The 20244-nt window shown below is 45.8% G+C and overlaps 1 long non-coding RNA gene across 3 annotated transcripts in view; it reads right to left on the bottom strand.

The window, feature by feature from the left end:
• Nucleotides 1–13535, bottom strand: part of LOC146752054 (uncharacterized) — a 42741-nt gene extending 29206 nt beyond the window's left edge. The window contains exons 1-5 of one of the 3 annotated variants that reach the window (XR_014941008.1): nucleotides 13451–13535; nucleotides 11748–11894; nucleotides 11344–11429; nucleotides 10627–10736; nucleotides 10198–10321 (exon numbers count right to left, since the gene is read on the bottom strand). This is a non-coding gene — a long non-coding RNA (uncharacterized LOC146752054). Of the gene's footprint in view, nucleotides 1–2680; nucleotides 4004–10197; nucleotides 10322–10626; nucleotides 10737–11343; nucleotides 11430–11747; nucleotides 13110–13450 lie in introns of those variants that run through there. The other 2 variants (XR_014941009.1, XR_014941007.1) reach the window with 2 other exon arrangements.
• Between the last annotated feature and the right edge of the window lie 6709 nt (nucleotides 13536–20244).

The following is a 20244-nucleotide window of genomic DNA, read 5'->3' as shown; positions in this document are numbered from 1 at the left end:
ATCAGAATATTTGAGAAACTCGATGGGGAGGCAGAGAGCACAGGAGTTTGCCATGCAGTCCTCTTGTCAGGAGTCTTTCAGAGAGGGGTGGATCTAGCAAATTAATGTTACTGGGATGATAAAGTTTCTATCACACTGGGAATGAAAAGGAAATCGCCCAGTAACAAAAACAGAGATGGAAAAAGATGCTAAGAGAACTTCACTGCAGCACTTTGCTTTCCTGTAATGCTTTCCCCTTGTCTCTGTGCTGGTTTCTTTTGATCTGTGGGTCTTCCTTTGTGTCAGCTCACAGTGGGCTGCCAGGAGGCTCAGAGAGTGGAGCAAATCAATTGGTTTGTGTGCAGGCTGGGAGGAGGTGGCAAGGTGGTTTCCAGGGACTGGCACAGCGAGAGAAAGAGTTGCCTTGGCCTTTCTCCACTGGCATCCCAGTGCTGCCATAGCAGAAAAACTTTGAACCAGAAGGTGTGCCAGCAATGCCCATGCTGTAGATCTGGCCAGCTTGGAAAGCACCAAGTAGGCTGGCAAAGTGTTTGTGCCATCTCCTTGGCATCATTGCCAAAACAGTAACGCAGAACCTAAAACTGGTGATGCTTCAGAAAAGAGAGAACAGCAACAGCCCACCAAATCTGTCTTCAGAGCACGGGAAGCCATACCCAAAATTCTGCTCCAGCTGACATCGCAAAGGGAAGCTTCATGTCTCTCTTCAACTCCTAACGCCCCACACAGGGAGAAGGAAGGGAGGCTGCTGCCCATCCCTATGAGCCTTGGCCTTTTGCCTAGGTGTCACAGTGCTGCAGAGGGAAGAAGGACCTTTCCCAAAATGAACTTTCTTATTATCACTATGACTTTTTAGAAATAAGCCAGTGGTTTCTGCTGAGAAATATTGCACTTTTTGTTAGTCAATAAGAAAGGCAATTGAAATCCCATTGCAGCCTCCAGCATGTAACACTCTGAAGGTTAGCTTCAAATGTTTCCCAGTGCAGAATTAACCAGAACATACATCATCGCTTTTACAGGCAGCATCATTTCTGATATCTCCAAAGATAACAGTATGGATCAGGGGGATTATCGTGGCATTAGCTGCTCTGATTACCTTCCCTACAGTTTAATAACAAGAGCACTTAGACTGTAGGTGTATCAACAGAGTTTTAGATTTGCGAGCAAGGAAAGTTGGGGGTTATTAGCAGAACAAGAGGAAAGAAAAGGTCACGCACTGCAATGTGCCTCTCAGGATGCAGCTGACATATTCAGTGGGGCAGGGAAGTGATTTTTCACTACAGCGTCATGAGTATTTTGACGAGAAGCAGTAAGGACTTTGAAGATCCATCTTGTCACATCCGGGCTGCTTTGGCTGCAAACTTAACCCATTAGAAAATAAGGCAACCACATTTGGCAACATCACCGCCTTTTAAAAACCTTACCTACGCTCTGCACACAGTTCACTTTGCTCCTGTTTATCTGCCTCTGTCTACAGTGACAATCCTGGATTGCACTGGTTTTATTTTAATCAGGAAGCAGACATTACTTCCCTGGGAATAAAAAGCCAGAAGATGGGGTCTCTGAAAAATGGTGTCTACTAGCTCCACTATCACTCCTCCTGCCCGACACCTTCCCCAAGGAGCTTCACTGCTCTCCCCAGAGGAACCACAGAATCACAGAATGACCCGGGTTGGAAGGGACCTCGAGGATCATGTAGTTCCAACCCCCCTGCCTAACAGGGCCACCAAACATACACATTTACTAGATCAGGTTGCCCAGGGCCCCGTCCAACCTGGTCTTGAACACCTCCAAGGATGGGGCAAGGAACCAACTGGTTGGTATTTTACTGTGGAAAACAGAGGGGTTGCTGAAGAACCTTAGAGCTAAAATTACAAGCTACCAATGAGATTAAACATTTTTCCCAGGCGCACTTACCAGAGATAATATAGAATAAGTTTACATTTCTATTGTTCCTGCTCTCTCTGCTTGTTAAAGTGCAGAAGACAATCCGTGGTCGCTTATTTTGTATCTAAGCAACTGTCAGACTCTATATCTACTAATAAGAAAGGGTATAATTATATGCTGCTACTTTAATTAGCAGCAGATGCCTATGTTTATGAAGTAAAATGTAAGATTTTCTGAAGTGCAGTCTTGCTTATATGCAAATTGCAAGAGCACTTTCATGGGTTTTTAAAGCTTTTAGTGGGCCCGGGCAGCTCAAGTGGGGAAGGGCACGGGGTTCACACAACACACTGTTGGTGCTTCAGTGCTTTGCTGCCCCAAAGGCCTGTTTGGGAAAGCTGTGAGGTGAGGGCAGATCAGTGCCTGCAGTGCCCTTCCGACACCACCAGCACTGGAGCAAAGCAGGTGGCTGCCCTGAGCCAAAGGGCAAAAGCTGCCTGCTTTGGGCACCTGCTATAGTGCCCTGGAGACGCAGCTGCAAAGCAGCTGAGATGGGGAAGAATCCTTAACGTCAATTCTTGATCTCATTGAGGTGCTTCAGCAGCACATATTGATGCAATGCAGCATTTCTTTTCAGAAGAAATAACAGCAGGACTATTGCTGAGGGGCTCTGCATGTAAGAGCAGTCGAGAGCACCAACAAAACAAAATGAAACCCCGTCTCCATGCAAACATGTGCAGGCACAGTATATAAATGAGAATAACCTTGTCCAGGATAGAAAATACTTGTTAGATGAGACTCTAATTTCTGTTATTCTGTATTTTTAGTCTTGTTTCCATAGAAACAGCACTTGTGATGATACTGTCCTGCAAGGTAGCAAATGGATATACATAAGTGTATGTTCGTATATGCATTCCCTCCTACCTCCTGAAGCTTTGAATGTATTTGCCAGCAAAGTTGGAAGTTCCACGGATAGCCAGATGCAACCAGTTCTGGGAGAGCATCTGGGTAAGGAAGAAGTGATTGTGCAGTTCCCCAGCCAAAGAAATCTCATCAGAGGGCAGAGAGCCTGCCAAGAGGGGAACAAGAGGTGGGCCATGCCATTACTGCCGCATCTCCTTGAGCCTCTGTAGCAAAGCTCATCCTCGCATGGACACCAGCCTTACTGTCAGCCGTGAGCCACATGTCCATGGGAAATCTGCTCCCATGTCTGGAAATCAAGACTCCCGTTCAGACGCTGGGAAAGTGCAAGAATCCCATGTGAAGGCTCGGCGCACCAACATAAAAACTGATGTCCGTCTTCCTTCTTTGCCCATCTTTTGGGGTCTCTTGCCTTGCTATGCGTGCAATTCACAGATAAAAGGTGGAGCAGCCAACCAAATTTGGCCCATTTCTTCAGCAAAATCCACTGTGCTACCTCTCATGGCCTTACATGCCAGATAAAGGACAGGTCAGATCACCTATCTAAATTAGAGAGAAATGCTGATTGTCTGCACTCATATTTCTCATTCTAGAAAGTTACTGAATCCTTTAGCATACCTTTATATTCCTAGATCTTACACCCCTCTGTAGTGGGTGTTATTCCAATCACAAGACTTAAGTTACACAAGACTGCACCCTAGCAGGCAGCAAGGGCTTGCAAGCACACAGCCCTTGCCTTTGTCTTCTCTTCCTGCACTTTCTAATCCCTAATCCACCCTCTGTGAGAGTTGGCAGCCACGGCTGTGCTTGCTGCAGTGCAGGCTGGCAGCAGAGACTCACGCCAGATGCTTTCCCACAGAGCCTGGGTTTGCTCTCGCTCTCACTCCTCAGTTGTCAGTTCTCACTGAAGGTCACCCTAACAGAAAATGTCTGTTTGTGCTTGGCCTTCACGCACGTGGTGTTGAGGCAGCGCTCCTTTAGCAGGTACTGCTACGCGCACATATGGAGCAGAGGAAGCTGGCGGAGTGATTAAGCTGCATTAAAATGATCTCGGTATCCCATAGTTTTCTGAATAAAATATAATAAGCAAATTCCATTCTGAAATCCATTTAGGGGAAGAAATATGTTTGCGTGGGTCAAGAAGAGCTTGTCAGTCTTGTGCGAAAAGATGAGTAACTTTTGAAATGTTTTCTTCAGGAATCTGAGGAACAAAAGAAGGAAAGTGATCATCTGATCATCAAGCGACGGCTGAGATCCAGAACAGCTAAAAAACCTTGAAGAAGCATGTTTGTTCCCCTTTCTCAGGACATACTTTTATCGTATTATTAAAACTGGTTGTTAATAAACAGTAACAGTTACTCCGTTGTGTTCTTAAATTTGTATACAGGTGTTTGTTGCAGAACGGCGGGAGAAAAGCAGACGACCACACCTGTCATTGACATATGATCAGCGAATCTCATTTAACCCTTGGCTGCGTGTACCTTTATAATATGGATAATTAGCTCATACATATTGCAAAAGTGCAGCTCATCATTGGTTCCCAATTACATACTATCCCCGAGTATCTTAACAGCTTGTTGTTATCAACTGAAAGCTACTCCCTTGCTGAGTTCCCAGAACCATGGCTAGTTTCTCACCATCCCAAGGCATCTTGTTATTCTTGCTGTCCTTGCAGGTGTTATAGCTGCTTGCCTAGCTGCACCGTGATTACAACCCTTCTCAGCTAACTAGCTGTAAAAAACACTCTCTACAGAAAGGGAAAAACAAGACTAAAAGAGAAAAGCAGCAGTGAAAGCGAAAAGAAAGATTAAAGAGAAAAGCAGCAGTGAATAGGAAAAGCAAGACTAAAAGGTAAAGGCAAGACTAAAAGGGAAAAGCGAGACTAAAAGGGAAAAGCGAGACAAAAAGGGAAAAGCGAGACAAAAAGGGAAAAGCGAGACAAAAAGGGAAAAGCGAGACAAAAAGGGAAAAGCGAGACAAAAAGGGAAAAGCGAGACAAAAAGGGAAAAGCGAGACAAAAAGGGAAAAGCGAGACAAAAAGGGAAAAGCGAGACAAAAAGGGAAAAGCGAGACAAAAAGGGAAAAGCGAGACAAAAAGGGAAAAGCGAGACAAAAAGGGAAAAGCGAGACAAAAAGGGAAAAGCGAGACAAAAAGGGAAAAGCGAGACAAAAAGGGAAAAGCGAGACAAAAAGGGAAAAGCGAGACAAAAAGGGAAAAGCGAGACAAAAAGGGAAAAGCGAGACAAAAAGGGAAAAGCGAGACAAAAAGGGAAAAGCGAGACAAAAAGGGAAAAGCGAGACAAAAAGGGAAAAGCGAGACAAAAAGGGAAAAGCGAGACAAAAAGGGAAAAGCGAGACAAAAAGGGAAAAGCGAGACAAAAAGGGAAAAGCGAGACAAAAAGGGAAAAGCGAGACAAAAAGGGAAAAGCGAGACAAAAAGGGAAAAGCGAGACAAAAAGGGAAAAGTGGCAGTGAAAGGGAAAAGCAAGACTAAAAGGGAAAAGTGTCAGTGAAAGGGAAAAGCAAGACTAAAAGGGAAAAGTGTCAGTGAAAGGGAAAAGCAGCAGTGAAAGGGAAAAGAAGCAGAGAAAGGGAAAAGCAAGACTGAAAGGGAAAAGCAAGACTAAAAGGGAAAAGCAAGACTAAAAGGGAAAAGCAAGACTAAAAGGGAAAAGCAAGACTAAAAGGGAAAAGCAAGACTAAAAGGGAAAAGCAGCAGGGAAAGGGAAAAGCAGCAGGGAAAGGGAAAAGCAGCAGGGAAAGGGAAAAGCAGCAGGGAAAGGGAAAAGCAGCAGGGAAAGGGAAAAGCAGCAGGGAAAGGGAAAAGCAGCAGGGAAAGGGAAAAGCAGCAGGGAAAGGGAAAAGCAGCAGGGAAAGGGAAAAGCAGCAGGGAAAGGGAAAAGCAGCAGGGAAAGGGAAAAGCAGCAGGGAAAGGGAAAAGCAGCAGGGAAAGGGAAAAGCAGCAGGGAAAGGGAAAAGCAGCAGGGAAAGGGAAAAGCAGCAGGGAAAGGGAAAAGCAGCAGGGAAAGGGAAAAGCAGCAGGGAAAGGGAAAAGCAGCAGGGAAAGGGAAAAGCAGCAGGGAAAGGGAAAAGCAGCAGGGAAAGGGAAAAGCAGCAGGGAAAGGGAAAAGCAGCAGGGAAAGGGAAAAGCAGCAGGGAAAGGGAAAAGCAGCAGGGAAAGGGAAAAGCAGCAGGGAAAGGGAAAAGCAGCAGGGAAAGGGAAAAGCAGCAGGGAAAGGGAAAAGCAGCAGGGAAAGGGAAAAGCAGCAGGGAAAGGGAAAAGCAGCAGGGAAAGGGAAAAGCAGCAGGGAAAGGGAAAAGCAGCAGGGAAAGGGAAAAGCAGCAGGGAAAGGGAAAAGCAGCAGGGAAAGGGAAAAGCAGCAGGGAAAGGGAAAAGCAGCAGGGAAAGGGAAAAGCAGCAGGGAAAGGGAAAAGCAGCAGGGAAAGGGAAAAGCAGCAGGGAAAGGGAAAAGCAGCAGGGAAAGGGAAAAGCAGCAGGGAAAGGGAAAAGCAGCAGGGAAAGGGAAAAGCAGCAGGGAAAGGGAAAAGCAGCAGGGAAAGGGAAAAGCAGCAGGGAAAGGGAAAAGCAGCAGGGAAAGGGAAAAGCAGCAGGGAAAGGGAAAAGCAGCAGGGAAAGGGAAAAGCAGCAGGGAAAGGGAAAAGCAGCAGGGAAAGGGAAAAGCAGCAGGGAAAGGGAAAAGCAGCAGGGAAAGGGAAAAGCAGCAGGGAAAGGGAAAAGCAGCAGGGAAAGGGAAAAGCAGCAGGGAAAGGGAAAAGCAGCAGGGAAAGGGAAAAGCAGCAGGGAAAGGGAAAAGCAGCAGGGAAAGGGAAAAGCAGCAGGGAAAGGGAAAAGCAGCAGGGAAAGGGAAAAGCAGCAGGGAAAGGGAAAAGCAGCAGGGAAAGGGAAAAGCAGCAGGGAAAGGGAAAAGCAGCAGGGAAAGGGAAAAGCAGCAGGGAAAGGGAAAAGCAGCAGGGAAAGGGAAAAGCAGCAGGGAAAGGGAAAAGCAGCAGGGAAAGGGAAAAGCAGCAGGGAAAGGGAAAAGCAGCAGGGAAAGGGAAAAGCAGCAGGGAAAGGGAAAAGCAGCAGGGAAAGGGAAAAGCAGCAGGGAAAGGGAAAAGCAGCAGGGAAAGGGAAAAGCAGCAGGGAAAGGGAAAAGCAGCAGGGAAAGGGAAAAGCAGCAGGGAAAGGGAAAAGCAGCAGGGAAAGGGAAAAGCAGCAGGGAAAGGGAAAAGCAGCAGGGAAAGGGAAAAGCAGCAGGGAAAGGGAAAAGCAGCAGGGAAAGGGAAAAGCAGCAGGGAAAGGGAAAAACAAGACTAAAAGGGAAAAGCAAGACGAAAAGGGAAAAGAAAAACTAAAAGGGAAAATCAAGACTGAAAGGGAAAAGCAGCAGTGAAAGGGAAAAGCAAGACTAAAAGGGAAAGCAAGACTAAACGAGAAGAGCAAGACTAAAAGGGAAAATCAGCAGTCAAAGGGAAAAGCAGCAGGGAAAGTGAAAAGACAGACTAAAAGGGAAAACCAAGACTAAAAGGGAAAAGCAGCAGTGAAAGGGTGAAGCAAGAATAAAAGGAAAAAGCAAGACTAAAAGGGAAAGCAAGACTAAACGAGAAGAGCAAGACTAAAAGGGAAAATCAGCAGTCAAAGGGAAAAGCAGCAGGGAAAGTGAAAAGACAGACTAAAAGGGAAAACCAAGACTAAAAGGGAAAAGCAGCAGTGAAAGGGTGAAGCAAGACTAAAAGGGAAAAGCAAGACTGAAAGGGAAAAACAAGACTGAAAGGGAAAAGCAAGACTGAAAGGGAAAAGCAAGACTGAAAGGGAAAAGCAAGACTGAAAGGGAAAAGCAAGACTGAAAGGGAAAAGCAAGACTGAAAGGGAAAAGCAAGACTGAAAGGGAAAAGCAAGACTGAAAGGGAAAAGCAAGACTGAAAGGGAAAAGCAAGACTGAAAGGGAAAAGCAAGACTGAAAGGGAAAAGCAAGACTGAAAGGGAAAAGCAAGACTGAAAGGGAAAAGCAAGACCAGAAGGGAAAAGCAAGACCAGAAGGGAAAAGCAAGACCAGAAGGGAAAAGCAAGTCTAAAAGGGAAAAGCAGTTGTGAAAGGGAAAATCCACAATGAAAGGGAAAAGCAAGACTAAAATGGAAAATCAGGACTGAAAGGGAAAACCAAGACTAAAATGGAAAAGCAAGACTAAATGGGAAAAGCAAGACTAAAAAGGAAAAGCAAGACTAAAAGGGAAAAGCAGCAGGGAAAGGGAAAAGCAGCAGTGAAAGGGAATAGCAAAACTGAAAGGGAAAAGCAAGACTAAAAGGGAAGAGCAGCAGTGAAAGGGAAAAGCAGCAGTGAAAGGGAAAAGCAAAACTAAAAGGGAAAAGCAAGACTAAAAGTGAAAAGCAAGATTAAAAGGGAAAAGCAAGACTTAAAGGGAAAAGCAAGACTTAAAGGGAAAAGCAAGACTTAAAGGGAAAAGCAAGACTTAAAGGGAAAAGCAAGACTTAAAGGGAAAAGCAAGACTTAAAGGGAAAAGCAAGACTTAAAGGGAAAAGCAAGACTTAAAGGGAAAAGCAAGACTTAAAGGGAAAAGCAAGACTTAAAGGGAAAAGCAAGACTTAAAGGGAAAAGCAAGACTTAAAGGGAAAAGCAAGACTTAAAGGGAAAAGCAAGACTTAAAGGGAAAAGCAAGACTTAAAGGGAAAAGCAAGACTTAAAGGGAAAAGCAAGACTTAAAGGGAAAAGCAAGACTTAAAGGGAAAAGCAAGACTTAAAGGGAAAAGCAAGACTTAAAGGGAAAAGCAAGACTTAAAGGGAAAAGCAAGACTTAAAGGGAAAAGCAAGACTTAAAGGGAAAAGCAAGACTTAAAGGGAAAAGCAAGACTTAAAGGGAAAAGCAAGACTTAAAGGGAAAAGCAAGACTTAAAGGGAAAAGCAAGACTTAAAGGGAAAAGCAAGACTTAAAGGGAAAAGCAAGACTTAAAGGGAAAAGCAAGATTAAAATGTAAAAGCAGCAGTCAAAGGGAAAAGCAGCAGTCAAAGGGAAAAGCAGCAGTGAAAGGGAAAAGCAGCAGTGAAAGGGAAAAGCAGCAGTGAAAGGGAAAAGCAAGACTAAAAGGGAAAAGCAAGATTAAAAGGGAAAAGCAAGACTAAAAGGGAAAAGCAGATTAAAAGGGAAAAGCAGCAGTGAAAGGGAAAAGTAAGACTAAAAGGGAAAAGCAAGACCAAATGGGAAAAGGAAGACCAAATGGGAAAAGGAAGACCAAATGGGAAAAGGAAGACCAAATGGGAAAAGGAAGACCAAATGGGAAAAGGAAGACCAAAAGGGAAAACCAGCAGTGAGAGGGAAAAGCAAGACTAAAAGGGAAAAGCAAGACTAAAAGGGAAAAGCAAGACTAAAAGGGAAAAGCAAGACTAAAAGGGAAAAGCAAGACTAAAAGGGAAAAGCAAGACTAAAAGGGAAAAGCAAGACTAAAAGGGAAAAGCAAGACTAAAAGGGAAAAGCAAGACTAAAAGGGAAAAGCAAGACTAAAAGGGAAAAGCAGCAGTGAAAGGGAAAAGCAAGACTAAAATGGAAAAGCAGCAGTGAAAGGGAAAAGCAGCAGTGAATGGGAAAAGCAAGACTGAATGGGAAGAACAAGAGTGAAAGGGAAAAGCAAGTCTAAAAGGAAAAAGCAGCAGTGAAAGGGAAAAGCAGCAGTGAAAGGGAAAATTAGCAGTGAAAGGGAAAAGCAGCAGCGAAAGGGAAAATCAAGACTAAAATGGAAAAGCAGCAGTGAAAAGGAAAAGCAGCAGCGAAAGGGAAAAGCAGCAGCGAAAGGGAAAAGCAAGACTAAAAGGGAAAAGCGGCAGTGAAAGGGAAAAGTAGCACAGAAAAGCAGCAGTGAAAGGGAAAAGGAACAAGAAAATGCAGCCCTGAAAGGGAGAAGGAGCCCTGAATGGGAGAAGCAGAACTGATAAAGAAAAGCAGCCCTGAAAGGGAAAAGCAGCCGCGAAAGGGAAAAGGAGACCTGAAAGGGAAAGGAACAGCATAAAGCAACACTGATAGGGAAAAGAAGTACAAAAAGGGCAAAGCACTGAAAGAGAAAAGGAGCCCTGAAAGGGAAAGCATCAAAGCAAGGGAAAAGAAGCGCGGAAAGGTAAAAGGAACAAGCACAGGGAGCAGGCAGGTAGGCACAGCAAAGCAGCAAGCAAAGACCAATCTCTCAGAGGGGGCCTGCTAACAGGAAGCCCAGCTATTGCCCTCCCAAAGAAACTCCACCATTTTGACAGCCAAAACAGAAACTACGGTTTCGGTTCTCATGACTCTTCCCTGCGCTCCCAAATAAATGGTTTCGTGACATCCTCTACCACACTGCAACTGCTCAGAATAATCAAAATTATATCATTCATGACATAAGAAACTCACTTTTGCCTGGTGGCAACGACAGTCCATTCCCATCCTGTCCCTCCATGTAATGAACATTGCATTTGGCCTTCTAACAGCCTCCTGGATGAATCCACCAAGAGCAAGGAAGCACCCTGCCCTTACTCTGAAGAGAGAAAGAAAGCAAGGTTCATGGAAACAGGCACACAAGGCTCGCAACAAGACACGGTGCTCCAGATCATGACAGAGATAGGGCTACCACAGTGCCCGAACATGATTTACCACTAAAGGAAACATCTGGGGGCACTTCACAACTTCAGCACAAGCTGTAATGGCTCAGCATATTTAGCTTTCTTATCGTTCAGCTGGAGAACGAGATACTCCGAAGTATCAGTCAGCAAGCACTCGGATGATCCTGCCCTCTGGTTTTTATGATGACAGACATCATTACTGCCACCTCTGACACCTTACCAGGAGATGCTTCCATTTATTAGCCTGGTCTTGATTCCTTCCATCAGCAGCTGCTCCTAAACTGACCTCCATTCATACAGTGATACCACTGACTTCTAGCACGAGCTGACCTGCAAGACAGAGAAGAGAAAGCAGGATGGCAACAAACACTGACATAGCACAATCTAATATTCTTGAACAGCCGCAAATGAGACAAAACAGGAGATAAGTGCATCTGCAGCAACACCCCAGTTCATAAAGAAATGCAACTCCAGCCTGGCCTCAGCAGCCCTTATATATTTCTTACACATTTGATTAAGCCAACTGCAATTTGAACCAGAAGAATTCACAGTCTCTTGCAAATGTCACCGTAAAGCAGAATAGGACACAGCAAAAGAAAAAAAAAAAAAAAAAGAAAAAAAAAAAAAAAAAGAAATATAAAGAAAAAAGCAAGCCAAAAACCAGGGAATCAAAGTTTAAAAAACCACAGAAAACAAATAGAAAAAAAACACATACTATCTGTAACAGCAGAAAGACTAGCACAGTGTGAATATACTACAAAGGTAAGGAAAGAATGGCTCACCCACCACTGAGGATGGAAGTGCACAGAACAAACTCCACAGAGGAGAAACCATCAAAAACAATTCCACCCAGGGGCAGTCAGCCTTCAAAAATGAGCTGTAAGAGAGGTGCAGCCAGGCTCCATCCCTTCCAGTCACTCAGCTGCATTGCCCTCACCTGCACTAACCAGGGCTGACCAGGTCCCTTCCCTAGGTGATAATCAGTGGCTCAGACTGTGATTCAACAGTTCTCATACAGCGTATCTAAAGAAAAATAACAAAGCATAGATGAAAAACACAACAACAAATAAACCATGAAGGATTTTAGGAAATAACACAGAATTAAAAAAAAATAATAATAATAATAAAAGCAAAGAAAAAATAATAAACCAAACAAAAGAAAAAAACTAAGACAAGGAAAAACAGAAAAAAACAAAATACAAAAAACAAAAAACAAAAAACAAAAAAAAAACCACGACATAGAAAACACCAAATAGGAAAGAAAACCATAGAGCTGCAAAGGAAAAAAAATAACACAGCAAAGCAAAGCACAGATGATAAAAAACAACAAGGAAAACACACCTCCCTGACATGACATCTTGCCTCCTGAGCAGGTCACAGTGTCCCTCACTCAGATGTAGAGCAGGGAGGAAGCTGAGACCCCATGTGTTCCTTGCTGCACACTCCCATCTAAAAGGTCCATATGCTCCTTGGGAAGCACAATGCCACCTGGGGAAAAGAGAAAGCAGGAACAGGACATGCAGGCGGCTATCACCCAGCAGAAGGCCAGATCCTTCCGTCTGTTATCCGCTCCTCTTTTTAGTCCTAATAGGGCCCCGAGGATACAGAAATAGCAGTGCTTAGCAGAAGGACTCGGAGAAGGACCGGTAGAAACTGTCAGGAGGACAACTGGCATCGTGTGGACACAAACAGGCTGTTGGTGCAAGGAAGGAAACGGCACCTGAGCATTTCACCAAACAGCTTCCCTCCTTTCTGTCTTCCTGCAAAGATACAAGGATAAAAACCTCATTTCCTCTGAGCAACAATTGGAAACAAGACCAGAAAATTATTCATTCAAAGGCACTTCTAGGAGATGTATAACAGAGTCCTTCCCAGTTACACGAGCTTACGCTGTGGCCTTTGGAGAAACAAGCTGCCTTTGTGGTCCTGAGGGTTCCTTTTTGTCATCTGTTGAGCACAGCAAGAGAGCTTTTCTTGTACAAATCTATGCCCTGTGTACCTTTCTCCATCCCAAAACCTAGAGTTGCGGTGCAGACACTGGATGCTGACCAGAGCAGTAAAAGAACAGAAGAGGGAAAAAGCAGATACAGGTAAGACACCTAAAGGAAAGGAAAAGAGCAGAAGAGAAGGAAGGATACGGTTAAGAACAAAGGACAGAAGATGGAAAGTGCTATAGAGGATTGGACTGGACATGAGCAGATCAGAGCTACACCAAGGTGTGGCTTCTCCCTGTGTCCCTGTCCACCACTGGCAACATCCCCCAATGACAGGGATGATGCTGCCCCAGCAGCTGATGGGGTTGTGGTCTGGGGTTACGTTCTATGCAGAGCCTCCACAACCTGCTACAGACCTCCAGTTCCCTGACACTTCTTTTTTTTCCAGGTGTCTGCACACAAGGAACAGGTGTTCCCCATGCCCTGCATACTGGTAATTAGTGTGGGCAATTACTGTGTGGGAATTGGGGGAGGGAAATTCAGGGGTGGGATAGTGAGGAGGAATTGGAGGGGGCTGGGAAATTGTTTGGGTGGGATTGTAGAGATCAGATATGACTGCTAGGATGGGGAATATTTGGTTGGAAATACTGTAATTTCTATTACTCATTGCTTTGTGTGATAAGTTATTAAATGCTTTATGTTCCCTCTGCTACATCTCTGCTTGCAGTCATTTGTGCAGTGACAAAGGTCCTCAGCTCTACATGCCCACCTCCAAGGTAGGATGGAGCACCACAGATGGCAGTGTTCCACAGCTGCCACCAGCAGCCCCAGCTCGTCCCTCCACACCTGAGGTGTGAGTGGCTGTGAGAGGAATGTCTCTGTGGAAGTGCAGCTCATTCCTCCCCTCTGATGGGGGCAGAAGGCATCTGCATTTCCCTCATGGCTCTTATTTCCTGTGTTACTGTGGGAAATGAGCTCAGCCACTGTGCCTCCCTACTATGGCAAGCTCTGCAGCTCTGCCACTGTCTTTATACTCAGCTGTTCCTGTGTGTAATGCTCCACACTTGGACCCTGCAGAGCCCAGAGGCCTCCTTGGCTGCTGTTACTCACCTGGACATTGAGGGTGCTGTGTCTCCAGTCTGTACCTGCTTCCAGGTGGCACTTGCAAGACACTGCGAGTCCACCTGGTTGGAACTGCAGTCAACAAACACGAATGTGAAAGAAATAAGAAAGGATTCTTTCATTTCACAGGCTTTCATCTCCATTGAAAGATGTTCTGCTGTGCAGCACAGCTGGGAGCATTTCATATGTGCAAAAAAGGGGGATGGGCCCTGGCTGTGCCGGGCCCCCTTCCGGCCCAGGCCCCAAAGCAGCCCCGACTGTGCTGGGTTCCCCTCTCACCTGGGCCCTGCAGTGGCCTCAGCTGTGCCTGGTCCCCCTCTGCTCTGGGCCCTGAGCTGGCCCCAGCTGTGCCTGGTCCTCCTCCATCCTGGGCCCCAAGGCCCTGCCTCTGCCTGCTCCCCCTCTGCTCTGGGCCCTGAGCTGGCCCTAACTGTGCCAGGCCCCCCTCTGGCACAGGCCCTGCCTCAAGCCCCGCCCCCTGTGGGCAGCAGTGCTAGTGCCTGTTGGTTTTGCTCTCTTCCCTCTTCTTTCCCTGTTCTCTTCACAAATGCTTTCAGATCCCCCAGGATGACGTGCACTGACACTGCTGCCTTCTTCCTGCACAAACTTTCTGGGCAGCTCAGCTTTTTCTACAGAGCAGCGTGCCTTTGGAAGTGCTTGGAGGATGTAAACTAACAGCAAGAGAACACTGAGCTCTTCTGGGTCTTTCTAGACATGGCAAAGAGACAGGATAGTGTGCTCAGCCTTGAGTGGTTGCTTGTATGCAGAAATCACAGTTGTCAACATCTGTGCTGTTTTGCTGTAGGCAGTAGTGTGTGACAAGAAGCCTACAATTATCAATTTAGTGAATGTAATTATTTGTAACAGTTCCCCTTTCTTCTTCCCTTGACACTTGGGTTATGGAGTTCTCCTATGCTATGTGCCGGTGTAAATCTCTGAGCCACAGCACTGTTGCGTTTAGCAAAGCTCATGGCAACAGGCTTTGGCCAACCTCAGAGCTACGTAGATGATGATAAGATATCCAATGATAGGAGGGAAAATGAACAAGCTCCAAGGTAAGTGTTGTTTTTTCCTTCTAGTCAGCACGCCATCGCTAAATCTTCCATGCTGTGACTTTTATCTTGATAGTGATGATCCCTTAACCTCACACCTTTAGCACAGCACTTTCTGTGGAGATTCCCACCAGTGACAAAGTATTAGTGCCGCTTTTCTGCCTGTTTCTTTTTTGTCTGTATTTTCCAGAATGTGGGTATTTCTTTCATTGCCCACAAACACTGCCCTATGCAGGAGGAGGCAGGGACAAGAGTCAGGAGCAAGGGCAGAATAGTTTCTCTGTTAGTGAATGGAATGCCATTGTTTTCTGCATATGGACTTGCCATAGTGCTTCTTACAAGGCCTAACAGTGGGATGAAATGTGCCCTGAAGCAGGTGTGCTTGCAGGAAGGCAAAAGAGAATTGCAAATAATGCTAAGGGGGGCCAGTAAGATGATCAGAGGGCTGGAGCACCTTTCCTGTGAGGACAGGTTGAGGGAACTGGGCTTGTTGTGCTTGGAGATGAGAAGGTTCCAGGGAAACCTCACTGTGGCCTTCTAGTATTTGAAAGGAGCGTATAAACAGGCAGGGGAATGCCTGTTTACGAGGGTGGATAGTGATAGAACAAGGGGGAATGTTTTTAAAGTGATACGGGGACGTTTAGGTTGGATATTAGGTTGATGTTTTTCACACAGAGGGTGGTAACGCACTGGAACAGGTTGCCCAGGGAGGTTGTGGATGCTCCATCCCTGGAGGCATTCCAGGCCAGGCTGGATGTGGCTCTGGGCAGCCTGGTCTGCTGGTTGGAGACCCTGCACACTGTGGTCCTTTTCAACCCAGGCTATTCTATGAGTCTATGGCTGTACAATTGTATCAGACCTCAGGGAAGTCACGTGGAAGAGACAAGTCTTTGAAATTAAGCTTGATTCGCTTTGCCCCTCATACACCTGATCACTGCATCCCTTACTTGGCAAATGGTCTTTCTGTGGGGTGTAGATGAGGAAAGGGGAGGAGGAAAATAAAGCAGCTGCTTTGTCTTAGAGCTCTTGTTTCGTTGGGTCTGGCCATATTTTCTGAAACTAAAAGACGATGTGTGAAAGAAGGACAGGGAAAGGCACAAGGAGGTTTTGGTTTTGGTGCTGACTCCAGCTCACTGCTTGCTGCTGGGAAAGGCACACTTAGCTCCAAGGAAGGATGCATGCGTGGAAATCCAGTGGCCAGGGGCAAGGGGTACCCAGCAATAGAGGGCAACGAGAGCTGGGGTGATTTGCTTTTAAACTGCAGCCAGTGAAGTCCTGTCCCATTGGATCTGACATATGTCTCCCCATTCCCTTCCAGTTTGTGCAGAGATGGCATGAGACAGAGGGCATTGCTTTCTGCCAGACTGCAGGAGCAGAAGCATTTCAGGTACCTAAATGGTTTGGTTTCCTCACAGAATCACACAGAATCACAGAATTACCCGGGTTGGAAGGGACCTCAAGGATCATGTAGTTCCAACCCCCCTGCCTAGCAGGGCCACCAAACATACGCCTTTACTAGATCAGGTTGCCCAGGGCCCTGTCCAACCTGGTCTTGAACACCTCCAAGGACGGGGCATCCACAACCTCCCTGGGCAGCCTGTTCCAGGACCTAACCACTCTTCTAGTAAAGAACTTTCCCCTAACATCCAACCTAAATCTTCCCTCCTTCAACTTAAAACCATTTCCCCTAGTCCTGCTATTATCAGCCCTTTCGAAGAGTTTACTCCCCTCCTGGGAGTAAGTTCCCTTCAGGTACTGAAAGGCTGCAATGAGGTCACCCCGCAACCTTCTCTTCTCCAGGCTGAACAAACCCAACTCCCTCAGCCTGTCCTCATAGGGGAGGTGCTCCAGCCCCCTGATCATCTTCGTGGCCCTCCTCTGGACCCTTTCCAAAATCTCCATGTCTTTTTTGTACTGAGGGCTCCACACCTGGACACAATACTCCAGATGGGGCCTCACAAGAGCAGAGTAGAGAGGGACGATCACCTCCCTATCCCTGCTGACCACCCCTCTCCTGATGGAGCTCAGGATCCCTTTTGCTTTCTGAGCTGCAAGAGCGCACTGCTGGCTCATGTTAAGTTTCTCATCCATCAGGACCCCCAGGTCCTTCTCTGCCGAGCTGCTCTCAAGGACCACTCCTCCCAGCCTGTACAGGTGCCTGGGGTTCTTCCAACCTAAGTGCAAAACCTTGCACTTTGCCGTGTTGAACCTCATTAGGTTCACTCAGGCCCACCTTTCAAGCCTGTCAAGGTCCCTCTGAATGGCATTCCTTCAACTGCACCACTCAGCTTAGTGTCATCATGCACACACACCCATGTGGACAAATTCTGTATAATCATCTCCTCACTCTGGTGATAAAATCTCCCCGAAGAAGGATCCTGCGGCTCCACCATGGAACCTTCTAGCTGAGGAAGAGGACCTTTGGTGAAGAAAAGAGCACTTGGGCAGTATGAGTCTCCAAGCACATGTGCTTCGTGTCTCCAGGCTGCTGCTGAGACCCAAAGGTGCTGTAAATCCATATAACTACCTTCACTTTTGCAGTATGACTGAATTAGACACAGAAATATGGATAAAAGAGGCATTAAAATCAGAGCAGTTGGCTTTCAAGGCACACAGCTTTCAAAATGGCTCGGAGAGCAGAGCAAACTCTTTGCAAGTAACTATTACCACACAGTTCCATTTGGCTAAGTCAAAACATGTGCATTCTATTCGAGTATGATGATCTTTACATGCAGTTTATTACTGTAAAAAGGTATGTTTCAACTTGGGGAGAGGGGAGCTGTGGTGAGAGCCATGGTTTGGAATCCTTCAGGGCCAGCATGCTTATCTGTGAGTCTGAGGGAGACGCCTCCAGGCCAAAGCAGGTGCTACAGAGAGAAAGGTTTGACACAAATGGTTTTATTTGACTGCTAGAGACAAATGAGTAGGAAGAAGCTATGATTTCTTTGCTGACTGCTGGTAAATCAGAACTGCAGACTGTAGGAGAGCTTAAAGGAGCAGTAGTAGGAGTGTGAATGAATGCTCTCTGTTCTGCACTAGGATGGATGTGTGACCAGCATGACATACCAATCTTCCACTCCCAAATCATGCTTTCCTGGAGGGCCTTCAAAACACTCTCACTGAGCCAAAAAAGACACTTTCTGGGCAGGGAAGGTCCCCAGAATGCCCATAGCCCCACCTGAGCACCTGACACTGGCACTCTGTGCCTGCCTCACTGAGCCTCTTTGTATTTTCACCTCTGCCCAGCATCATGTAGAAGGGCTGCCAAGGGCTGTGTGCCTGCGTGCTCCCCTTGTGACAGCATTGTGTTGTAGGTGCCAACAAAGGGAAAGCACTGACAGTGCAAAGTAGCTGATAATTGCATTAAATGGGACTGTTTTGGCAGCACTTTGATTGTGTGCTGAACATACTTACACGGATCTTCATTAATTTAGGGGCTGAAGAGAGGCTGCAGCTCATTGCACAACATTCAGAGGTTCCCTCCCACATGCAAACGCATCTTTTGAAAAGCCAAGCCTTGATCTCGTTTGAGGTACCTTAGAAAATGTAACTGCAGTGGATCTGCTGAAGCTGAATTATTTGTGGAGAGAACATATTACATGTCTTCCCTTAGATCTAGTCACTACTTATCTCACATGTGCTGTTGTATTAGACGGAAAAAGCACAAAATGGTGTACTTCCTCTTGTTCCAAAGGAAGTGACAGTCGTTATTCTTTCCAGCAAATCTAATTGCATCAATTGTTTCTCACACAATACTCACAATTAAGGTTTCCAAAAGAACAGCTAAACTATAAAGCAGAGGGGAGCTGTTATTCACAGGTGTTGGATTAGATCTAATTTATGAGTGTAGCAGAAGCTACTTAGATGCGGGTGCTTAAAGCACATTCCTTCCTCCTATATTCTGAAAGAATACTTAGACCACTCAAGGATATTTCAATACCCTGAGCTTTTCCTGGAAATGCTTGAATATGGCGTAGGCAAACGAGAGATAAAGGAGAATCTTATAGCACAGGCAGATGACTAATGATGGTGCAAGCCATAAAAAAACACAGGACTACTAACAAGGGAATGGAGATCAGCTGAGTAACCAAAAGAACAGGGTTTCAAATATTCATTTTTACACAAATGCAATTGTGATAGAGTAGGTGCATTATTCCGAGGGAAGGCAGAAAGTGAGATAGAGTAAAAGCTCTGCACTGTGCTGGTCACAGCACATTCAGCATTTTGCAAGCAGCTCCCAGCTGCATAGAATTGAGCAACACACCCATGAGCAGCCCACAGCACTGGAGGTGCTGCTGCCCTGCTGTCACCTACAGGTTGTGCTTAACAGTACTACTATATGTGAATACTTATGCTGCAGCTCTCTCCAGCTCCTCCAGATCTCAGCAAGACTGGATCAAAGAAGGGTAAGGTGCCCTGTTTTTTGAGGCAGCAAGGTTTTTTATTCATAGGGGAAAAGAGGTGTAGTCCAACATGAACATGTGCCTCTAAAATCTTTGTCAGTCTTCAAGGGAGGGAGCTGGGATTTCATCTGATTAATTTTTCCCCACTCTCAGTTCTCAGGAGGGTCACCGGCTGAGGAACTGGCAAAACTCTTTTCCCATTTTGTTTTCAACCTTTACCTTTTGTCAGCTCACTCTGCATCTTCTAGATCCCAGCCACCCCCAGTTTCCAAACACACCACCTTCTCACCCATCCTCTGCTCATACATGAGGTACCGCCAGCTGATGTTTATTCAGCTCAGAGAACAGCAGCGTATCTAACGGTCTTTAGTTATTAACACAAAAATCTTACCATGTGCTCACACCAAGACAATCTGGTACCATCACCCTTTCAGGTCATGCAGCAAAGCACTTGTTTGACTGCTTTTGAAAGATTCTTTTTCTTGCACTATCCCCTCAATACTCTTCATCTTATCTAGATGAGAACAAGCCACATCTGCTTACATCTCCTTCCAGATGTAACAGCCCTGGCAATCCTAAGGCATACTTCCTGATTGCACTGCTGCAACCAGCATTACACATACAGTATTGCATAATGTAGCCAAGTGTGGGAACAACCACACAGCCACAGGCAAGCTGTCACCTCAAAAGGAAAGTTCGTTCATGTTTTTCATGGCGCTGGGACTGCAGAGTGCATAAGTGAATTCAACATTCTCTGTATTATTACCAGAATTCAACAGGGATGGAACCTTTACAGCACAAATAATTTTGTTTGAGCCCAGGCTTTGAAGACTATAAACTATTTGACCATTGCACGAGTTAGAAAATAAATTCTAAGTCTTGAAATATTCTCTACATACTTAGGAGTAAAATGCCCTACATTTTGAGCAGTTCTGTTGGCAACACTGTGAGGTTGCTACCTCTGGCTTTGCACGTGCTCTTGAACCAGGAGGAGGATCTGTGCTCTTGTCCACTTAGAGAGCATTTGTGCTTTTTCTCATGAGTTTCCATTCTTTCCATGCTAAAGAGGGAAGGTGATGTGCCTGTAAACATGTTGTAGTTTAAACCTTCTGGTGCTGCACGCAGGTGCTGTGGGAGGGATTACCTTGTTTGTGGCAGTCTGGGCTGGGGGTGTGTTTGTGTGAAGATCTGCAAGGTGATATTTGCTCCTCCCAGACTTCTTATGGGACATGCACGCATGCAAGCAAATATGTAAAAGAAAACCCACTTCAGGTGTGTTGCATTGCTCCAAAGGAGTGTAAGAAAGGAAAACACCAGTTACATAATA

The sequence above is a fragment of the Coturnix japonica genome, unplaced genomic scaffold (assembly GCF_054131305.1).
Source record: "Coturnix japonica strain WE unplaced genomic scaffold, WE-NBRP24 Scf053, whole genome shotgun sequence".
In the NCBI taxonomy this organism is placed as follows: Eukaryota; Metazoa; Chordata; class Aves; order Galliformes; family Phasianidae; genus Coturnix; species Coturnix japonica.
This window is presented reverse-complemented; position numbering and strand designations above follow the sequence as displayed.